The sequence below is a fragment of the Lactuca serriola genome, chromosome 9, assembly GCF_051521515.1.
Source record: "Lactuca serriola cultivar US96UC23 chromosome 9, Lser_US96UC23_V15, whole genome shotgun sequence".
Taxonomy (NCBI): Eukaryota; Viridiplantae; Streptophyta; class Magnoliopsida; order Asterales; family Asteraceae; genus Lactuca; species Lactuca serriola.
Genome location: NC_136416.1, coordinates 213,943,106 through 213,953,982, shown reverse-complemented (window position 1 = coordinate 213,953,982; position 10,877 = coordinate 213,943,106).

The following is a 10,877-nucleotide window of genomic DNA, read 5'->3' as shown; positions in this document are numbered from 1 at the left end:
AAAATTGATGAACGAACATGGTAAAGAGGTTGATCAGAAGCACTTTGACTACTACAAATCAAAGTATGTTGCTTGAGTGAAACTGAAAAACAAAAACCGGCAATATATATGACCCTATAAAAAATAAATTTAACCTGACTGATGAACAATGGAAGGAAGAGGGGAAGGTAATATTTTTATAACAAATACTATTATAATTATTTTTATAAAAAATACTAATATTTATAAAATTGTAACAGTTGAACAAGTTCGTGTTGTCATTGAAAACTAAACCCCTGCTGTTTCCTGAACTTTGCACCCAACTATTTGAAGGGTCGACCTCAACCGGCTTTCAAAGGTGGGGGCCATCTTCTACACTCCCTCGTCTTGTAGAAGAGTAAACCTCAACACAACACATAGGTGCAAGTGAAGAATCTTCGGGGCGTTCAAAAAATACGGATGTTGGTGGAAACAAAAAAGTTGGTGGGAAAAAAAGAGATGCAAGGGCATTAAAAGTTGAAGAGGAGATTGTCAAGCTTGCAAGATCGTTAGTGGAAAAAAATGAAAGAATTGAAAAAAGTGAAATGGATAAGGATGTTGATGCGTGTATGGAGAAATTGAACAAAATGGAATGGGGAGAAGAAGATGAAAGACACAAGACCGCTCTTTTGCTATTTGGTGAAAGTGCTGATGTTAGAAAAGTTTGGTTACGACTTTCACATACTAGTTGTGAGTCGTGGGTGATGGGTACGGGTAGGAAGTATGGTTACCTTTGATGGGTGCGGGTAGAAAGTTTGCATGACTTTTGGATCCTATGTTTGATGCTTTTTTGGATGTTACTTTGGATGATGTTATTTGCATGACTTTTGGATGTTATTGAATATTGAATATGACGTTTACTAATTTTTTTGGTGCATGATTTTTTTTTACTTTAACATGTTACCTAATTCTTTGCATGTAACGCCCCGATCCTCAGGTATTTATTTATTATGAATTTCTAGATAAAAGCTCTACTCGACGAGTTGGTCGACCTACTCGTCGAGTAGCAGCGGGGTAAGAACGCGTGTTTAGTGACCTACTCGACGAGTCCACTATTGGGACTCGGCGAGTAGGAGTTGGCAGATGAAACCCTAAATCCCGGGGTTTGCACCCCTATTTAAAGGAGCCTCAACCTCCTTTGGGCTTCCTTACAGTCTTTGAGAGCCCTTATAAACCCTAATTCGTGTGTGTGTGTGCCTTGGAGTGGTTTTGAAGCTTGGAAGAGAGGATTTTGGAGGAAGGGAGTTAAGAGTGCAAAGGAAATTGAAGCAAGAAAGGAGGGGGAAACGGGTTTTGCCTCAGCTAGCATCTTTTGAAGGTATCAAAGTGTCATTCTTACTTCCTTTTCTTTCCTCTTGTTGAGTTCTAGGGCTTTTTATGGATTTTCAAGTTGGGATGTTGAGTTATAGGCTAGATCTGAAGTTGTAACTTCAGTTCTGGACCCTCCTTGGGTGCTAGAGTCATAAAGTTGTTGTATTGGTTGTGGTTGGAGTCCCTCTTGGACTAGAAGCTTCATTAAGAACTTAAAATAGACATTTGGAGCCTTTATAACCATGCATGTACGTAAAGTTTGCAACTTTACGTGGTAAGTATGCCCTAGAAGCTTGGATATGTGATTTGGAGTCGCTGCATGGCTCAAAACAAGTCTGTATGGAGAGAGGACTGGATGGAATCGGCGAGTCGCAAGGATGATTCGGCGAGTCGCATGAAGATGGTCATTGAACTCGGCGAGTTGGATGAACAACTCGGCGAGTCCGATGAAGATCACCATAAAACTCGACGAGTCGAAGAACAACTCGGTGAGTCGGATGGTTTTTCCTTTGATTAGGCATGCGTGTGTACCCGTCGAGTTGCAAGGAGGAAACTCGACGGGTGGCCCTTAAGGATTTATCAGGATTCGAAGGAACTCGACGAGTCACTCCGATGACTCGGCGAGTTGGAATGTGCTCCACGGACTCGGCGAGTGGTCGAGTGCACTCGGCGAGTTGAGGTCAACATGGACTGTTGACCTTGACTGAGGACTCTGACCTCGATTAGGAATTACTAAGTGATTATGGGGTGTCTCATAAGAGTAAGAACTTATGAGTATATTGTGCTATGGTTATAGGTGGTGAAGCCGGTGTCAAGTGATCCGATAGTTGGAGTTTGCATTTTTATCGACATCTGCGAGGTGAGTTCTCCTCACTATATCGATAGGGTCTACAGCACCAAGGCCGGCCCTTTATGATTTACATCCTGGGTTAGGATGGTTGCTTTGTTATTGCCATGTTAGATTTCATCCTGGTTTGGGATGGGTGTTATGTTATTGCTTTGCTATAATTTATCCTGTTTAGGATGATTGTTATACTAGAGATCGGTAGTTATGGTATGATGCATAAGATTCTGATCTATTGGATCGGAATCAGGATGGATAGTATGTTATGCTTTTATGATCCGTGAGGATTGGTATGTTAGTGACCTGTTAGGTCGATACTCTAGCTATGAGTGAAACTCTATGATTGATGGTCGGTGAGATAGATATGTTTGCTATGTGTATATGCCGGTATATGATAGTATGCATATATGGTTAGTTGCTTGTTGGTTGGGTTGAGGCGGTCCTGCTTTGTGCTGAAGGCCAACACACCCTCTGAGCGGGCCGGGGAGACTGTAGGCCCACGCGGCGGACCAGTCATGCCAAAGGCTCGGGATAGATTCAGATAGATTGTAGGCCCAGTAGGGCGGACCAGTCCGGCCGATGGCCCAGTATGTATGTTGTTTGATTGATCGTTATGGCTATGGTTTCTGCCAGTGTGGTATTGGTATATTAGGGGTAGCTCACTAATCCTTCGGGCTTACAGTTTTCAGTTTATTGTTTCAAGTACCTCAGGAGAGCGAGGGAAGGCGAAGGCGTGACCGTACCGCTCCTCATCCTCATGATCTATTTTGGGACACTCTGATGATAAATGATTTGGAAATGTTTTGTAAAAACAATTACTATTTGACTCTTCGTTAGTATTAAAAGTTTAAATTTGGCGTAAATTTTATGGGTGTTACATTGCAACAGGTCAAGTATGGTTTCTGATGGTGAAGTTGTAGCTTTTCTTTTACTTGTGTTTTATTGGTTGAGGTTAAACCGATGCAGACTAATCAGAATTCATAGAATTAGAGATAATGGTACAAGCAGGTATGCGTATACGCAAGATTTGATGTACGGAGACCCTACACAATGTTACGATATGATGCGTCTTACATAAGATGCATTTGCATTATTATGTAACCATTTTACACAAAAAAAATGGTTGCAAGCTAGTAAAACAATAAGCATTGAAGAGAAGATGGCTATATTCTTACATGTTATAGGACATAATGAACGTTTTCGCGCGGTTAAGGGAAGATTTCATCACTCCACACAAACGATTCATCAATGTTTTCACGAGGTCCTAACTGCAATGATGTGTTTTGCAAAAGAAATTATAGTACCAACAACTCCTAATCCAACAAGACATAACTCGGAACGACATAGACGGTTAAAAAATATTTTTTTCCGGAGCAATAGGTGCATTAGATGGAACTCCTGTACATGCGGTTGTACCAGTTGATCAACAAACTCGTTATAGGGGACGAGGAAAAGGAGAATGTTTTCAAAATGTTATAGGAATTTGTGATTTTGATATGATATTCACCTTTGTTTGGACTGGATGGGAGGGTATAGCACATGATTCAAGAGTTTTGAAAGAAGTTGCGTTCAATTCGACTTCTGGATTTCTATTTCCTCCACCGGGTTTGTAATCTTTATATAAATTTTATTATCTATCTTCTTTATATAATATGTGTCACATTCATTTGCAGATAAATATTACCTTTGTGATGTTGCATATACAAACACTCGTGGGTTTATGGCTCCATACCGCAATACTAGGTATTGGTTAGCCGATTTTAGAAGAGGCAGACCTTAAACTAGAGAAGAAAGGTTCAATCATGCTCATGCACAACTTAGAAATGTTATTGAGCGTGCTTATGGTGTATTGAAGGCAAGATTCCCAATCTTAAAACAAATGGCTCCTTATCCTTTTACAGTGCAAAGAGACATAGTCATTGCTTGTGTCGCGGTCCATAATTTTATAAGGAAATACAATATAGAAGATGACTTGTTTAGAAATTTTGAGGAGGACACTATGGTTACTCCTGCCGTCCAAGGTGGGGGAATTGATAGAGAAAACATACAAGGCATAGAATGGGGTCCAGAAGCCATTGAGTATATGCGTGTTTTGCGTGATCAGATTGCAAATCGACTACTTTCACCTACTTTACATTAAATTATTATGTTATTTTAAATTTCATTATGTTTTGATTTGGATATTAAATGATTTATGTTTAATTTACATTTTGTATGACATTTTTTATTTGTGTGTAATTTACATTTTTTATGACAATATGTATGTTTTTATAATTATTCAACAACTTAATTAATCTGTCACTATATATAACAGCAGGGTAAAATGGTCCTTTTTCATCACTCAGCACATTCAGTCAGATGGACAATCAAACAACAGGATTTCTTACTCAGTCATGATTTCTTTCCCAGACAGACCTTTCCTAGTCAGCACTTTCTCAGTCAGCAACTATCATACGGGACCTTAGTGATCATTTCTGCAACCAAATCCGTAACGCCCCGATCCTCAGGTATTAATTAATTAAGAATTTAGGGATGAAGCTCTACTCGACGAGTTGGTCGACCTACTCGTCGAGTAGCAGCGGGGTGAGAACATGTGTTTAGTGACTTACTCGACGAGTCCACTATTGGGACTCGGCGAGTAGGAGCTGGCAGATGAAACCCTAAATCTCGGGGTTTGCACCCCTATTTAAAGGAGCCTCAGCCTCCTTTGGGCCTCCTTACAATCTTTGAGAGCCCTTGAAACCCTAATTCGTGTGTATGTGTGTGCTTTGGTGTCGGTTTGAAGCTTGGGAAAGAGGATCTTGGAGGAAGGAAGCTAAGAGTGCAAAGGAAATTGAAGCAAGAAAGGAGTAGGAAGCGGGTTTTGCCTCAGCTAGCACCGTTGAAGGTATCAAAGTACCATTCTTACTACCTTTTCTTCCTTTTGGTCGATTCTAGGGCTTTTTATGGATTTTCAAGTTGGGATGTTGAGCTATGGGCTATATCTGAAGTTATAACGTTAGATCTGGACCCTCCTTGGATGCTAGAGTCATAAAGTTGTTGTATTGGTTGTGGTTGGAGTCCCTCTTGGACTATAAGCTCCATTAAGAACTTAAAATAGACATTTGGAGCCTTTATAACCATGCATGCAGTAAAGTTTGCAACTTTACGTGGTAAGCATGCCCTAGAAGCTTGGATCTGATATTTGGAGTCGTTGCATGGCTCAAAACAAGGTTGTATGGAAAGAGGACTGGATGGACTCGGCGAGTCGCAAGAGTGAACTCGGCGAGTCACATGAAGATGGTCATTGAACTCGGCGAGTTGGATGAACAACTCGGCGAGGCCGATGAAGATCACCATAAAACTCGACGAGTTGAAGAACAACTCGGCGAGTCGGATGGCTTTTCCCTTGGATAGGCATGTATGTGTACCAGTCGAGTTGCAAGGAGGAAACTCAACGGGTGGCCCTTAAGGATTGATTGGGATTCGAATGAACTCGACGAGTCACTCTGATGACTCGGCGAGTTGGAATGTGCTCCATGGACTCGGCGAGTGGCCGAGTGCACTCGGCGAGTTGAGGTCAACATGAACTGTTGACCTTGACTGAGGACTCTGACCTTGATCAGGAATTAGTAGGGGGTTATGGGGTGCCTCATAAGAGTAAGAACTTATGAGTATATTGTGTTATGGTTATAGGTGGTGGAGCCAGTGTCAAGTGATCCGATAGTTGGAGTTTGCATTTCAATCGACATCTGCAAGGTGAGTTATCCTCACTATATCGATTGGGTCTACGGCACCAAGGCCGACCCTTTATGATTTACATCTTGGTCTAGTATGGTTGCTTTGTTATTGCCATGTTAGATTCATCCTAGTTTAGGATAGGTGTTATGTGATTGCCATGTTAGAATTCATCCTGTTTAGGATGGGTGTTATGCTAGAGATTGGTTAGATTAGTTGTCATGGTATGCTACATATGATTCTGATCTGTTAGATCGAAATCAGGACAGATAGTATGATATGCTTTTATGATCCAGAAGGATTGGTATGTTAGCGACATGTTAGGTCAATGCTCTAGTTACAAGTGAAACTCTATGATTGATGGTAATTGAGATAGATATGTTTGCTATGTGTATGTGCTAGTATATGATAGTATGTGTACATGGTTAGTTGCTGGTTGGTTGGGTTGAGGCGGTCTTGCTTTGTGCTGAAGGCCAACACACCCTCTGAGCGGTCCAGGGAGACTGTAGGCCCACGCGGGGGACCAGTCATGCCGAAGGCTCGGGGTAGATTCAGATAGACTGTAGGCCCAGTAGGGCAGACCAGTCCGGCCGATGGCCCAGTATGTATGTTGTTTGATTGATCGTTATTGCTATGGCTTCTGCCAGTGTGGTATTGGTATTTTGGGGGTAACTCGCTAAGCCCTCAGGCTTACAGTTTTCAGTTTATTGTTTCAGGTACTTCAGGAGAGTGGGGGAAGGCGAAGGTGTGACCGTACCGCTCCTCATCCTTATGATCTATTTTGGGACACTCTGATGCTAAAAGAATTGGAAATGTTTTGTAAAAACAATTACTATTTGACCTTTTTGTTAGTGTTAAAAGATTAAATTTAGCGTAAATTTTATGGATGTTACAAAGTCAGTTCTGCAACCAAAGTATAAGGATCGTTTATGTATTACTTTTTTTTAATTTTATTCAATTACTATATATTAATTCTTTTTTTAATATTTTTATTGGATTAATTCTTTTTTATTGTATTATTATATATTAATAAATATTATTTTTAATATATAATATTTATATATTAATAAATATTATAACAAAATACTAAAATCGTTTTTATAGTTTGCAAAAATTTCATGTTTGGTCCTTATATTTGTTTTGCACTTGGACCATCATTCTAGTTTGTTTTTATTTCGTGTATCACCTCTAACTGACTTAAAATGAGCACAATACCCTTATTAAATATTTTATTTGTTTTCTTTATTTTGAACCTGTTAAATAAAATGCTTTAATATTTATGAGGCCCACCTAACACCAATCCCCTCATCAAACCCCCTGCATCCCAATTTCTTGTTGGAAACCACTAGTGATTACCTTCTTCCTTGTCCGAAACTGTCATCATTGTCTTCATTTGATGGTATAGAAGACTGAAGACGACAGTACAGAAGATCGTCATCCATTTGACGTGATTCGGAGACATAGCCGCCATCGTTTGTGCATTCTTCCCATTCTCGAACTGAGTAACTCCAAAATCTTCTTTTTTTCCTTTATTTTCGGAGGTACCATCGAACGTGGTTGTCGCTGGTAAGAAGCGATCAGTGGTGAACACCACCACCAGAAGCCTACAACCCGAAAGTCGTCGGAAACCTGCAACTCTAAAGTCGCCTCTGAATTGCTTCCTCTGGTGGACAAAAGCTGAAACAATTTTGTGCAAAACACTAGAATCTGTTTCCCGATATGGTTTCTCTACCATTGAATCTCGTTCCGTTCATGTTTTTTAGGATATTAATACTCCGATATAGGTTTATTTTTAATTTTCATTTTGGTTTGGTTTCCTCTTCGTCTTGTTTTAGTTTAATTTGATTTAGAGATAATGGGTAGTAGTTTTCAGACGTGTTTGATGAAAGCGGTGATTGGCGACAGAGTTCGTAACATCTCGTTATTGATTAAATAAGTAGATAAAGATTTATAAATTTATAATAGTCCTAAATTAAATAATATTGAGCGGGGTGTTGGTGTTGGGGAGCAAATTGATTTAAATTATGGATTTCGAGGGTTAAAGTGTAATTTCTGGGCCACCTTGTAAATATTTCTAGAGGCAGGGGATGGTTGGTAATTGTTGGGACTTGTATTGTAAGGAATTATTACAGGTGGGGGTAGATTGGTAAATATGGTACTTATATTGAGAAGTTTTGGTGGAGTAGGGGTTAAATATGTAAAGAATGGATGGATGTTTGAATAAGCACGGGTATAGACCCGATGCTCATTTCCTTCCCGTTTCAAGTGATGTACGCTGGGAAACCCTAACCCGAGACTATCTTCTCTTCAGCCACCAAGGTGAGACTCCTCACCCGCCGATCGATTCGCCAAGTCCGACCGCCACCTTTATTCGTTTCTTATGTCACCATCGCTCGCCGCCACCACGACCCCTGCTGCCGGAGACGTGATTGGGCAGTGAACGAACCACCGAGACTGAAGTGTTGAGCCTTGTTAAGTCGTTGTGTTGGGTGCGTGCGAATGGATGTTGTCGGTAAGTCAACATGCCAACATCTCTTCCCTCTTTCGTTACTATTGAGTTCGTGATGCTGTTAGGTTCGTCGGTGGCCTTGGGCCACCGCTCTTGTGCTTCCGGTTGTCACTAGCCGCCTGTGGTGGCTGAGTTGAGTGTAATTTGGTGTTCATCTAGTGTTTTCGAGCATGTATGTGTGTTTTCTAGGTTGGGGACCAAGAGAATCCACCACCACCACCGTGAGGTGGTAGCTGCCAACCACTATTGTTTTCGGCCACCCTCCGCCACCACCAGCCGCCATGGTTGGTGGCTGTGGGCATGTTTATGGGTGTATGCTTTAGTGTTTTCATTGTTTCAGGCATTTTGGAAATTATATGCGTGTTTTTGTGGCCGGAAAACCCACCACCACCACTGTGAGGTGGTGGCTGCCGCCAAGAGCCGCCACTGACCACCACTACCTGAGGTGGTAGAGGGTGGTGCTTGACTTAGTGAACCCTAATCGGACCAAACGCTTGATCTGGGCTAGTTGGAGGAATTTTGGGATAGGAACCCTAATTAGGGTTTAGAAAACCCTAATTCTGGGTTTGTTAGTTTGGATTTTACCGGGACCCGCGGTTGGACTGTTAGATTGATTCTGTAAATTATGTACGACTTCATTGTGTGAATGGCCTAGTGGAGTGATGGACTTAATGGGTTAAGTGAGAAACACTTAACCCTAATCGTCATTTTATGTGAAAAACCCTAATTTTGCTTGGGCCTTTGAGTTGGGCCTTTCTTTTGGGCCTTTGTGGGCCCAACGGGCTTGAGTTATGAATGGGTCGGATTAGTGGACCATATCCAGATCCTAATGAGATTAGTTGCGGGTTTGACTCAGTGTTAGAGGTCGGAGTACAACAGCAGCATTTATAGGATATGTCTGCCATCAGAGGTGAGTCTTCTCACTATACTTACCTGTTTTGTAATTTATGTGTGATCCGAGGGTCTTATTCTTGTTGATGACCGTAGGGTCGTATTTACACTATTGGCCAGAGGGTATTAGTATATTATTGACCAGAGGGTCACTGTACACCGGAGGGTCTTAGTACATTATGGATTGGAAGGTCTTGTTTGTTTATAATGTGATATGAATTATCGTGCATATTGTCTTTGTAACTTATGTTGTTATAGTAATCTGTGTAAATATTGATCTTGGGTGCTTACCTGAGTTATGTGATAGTATGCATTTTCTATGTGCATATGTTGTGTGTTGAGATATCCTGCTTATTGTTGTTGTGATATGTATACTGTAATTAATTGAGTTACCAAGTTGAGCGACCGGAGGGTCCATCTGAGTTGTGGGGCCAGAGGGTCCCACTGATACACATTGACCAGAGGGTCTTATTGAGTTATAGCCTCAAGTGGCTAATGAATTGTGTGTGGTATTTCGGGGAACTCACTAAGCTTCGTGATTACCGTGTTATGTGTTATGTGTTTCAGGTACTTCTAAAGATCACGGGAAGGCGTCGGCTTGATTATACACATGAGATGGAGTTGTGTTTCGAAGATCTTGGATTTTATTCAATTAATTATGAACACATGTTTTGATAATTGGTATATTGAGATTTTGTGAAGTGTGGTGATGTCATATATGTGAATTTAAAAATGAAAATATTGTGCGAAAATTTTTGGTGCTACAAGTTGGTATCAAAACCTTAGTTTGAGGGATTCGGATGCACCTTCGGGTATGTCTGGACTCAAACTGAGAATTTGAGAAAATTTTGTAAAACGAAATGATCTTTTTAAAACAAGTAAGAGTTTTAAATAGAAACGAGAAGGAGCAGTATGTACAATCAGCCAAAGCCCGAACGGTGATTTCCCAAAGTACCCTTACTTATTTGTGTTATGACTTATTATTGAGATATCAGTGATGCATAATAGAAGATATGCTAGGTATTTCATATTTCAGGGCTAGAGTTACCTGAATTGCGATGCCTTAGTCTAGGAACCTTGCTATCTATGATGTGATTTGAGTATGTGTAGAGTAAGAGTATCCAGCAGGAACCTTTTAGAGAGAACTTTGAGTGGAGGAGTAATCTAGGAGAGATACCTAGACGAGCATTTGAGGAATCTTCTGAGAATGTAGTTAGAGATCCACGAAAGGTAGGATTGTCTGAGTTCGGTGATGCTTGAGTTATGAAATGAGCGAGTGAAGTGGTGTGTCATAGTGGTTTCATGTGTAGATTATTCGATGCCCAAATGTTGTTTGCTTCGTGCTTTGGGGAACTCTTGACGATGGGAGTCAGCTACTAAGTGACTATGACGATATTCAAGAGGTAGATGGCTGGCATCATAGGGAGTTCTTCAGCAACTGATGGCAGAGAAATATGAGAACATAGGAAGAGCTTAGGGAGTGACCTTTGTCAGATGAGTACGTTGATAGAGAAGAGTACTTGCAGGAGAGTGACCAGGTATGACGGGATTGGTGATTGAGGAGGATGAGCAGCCACTTAGGAAATT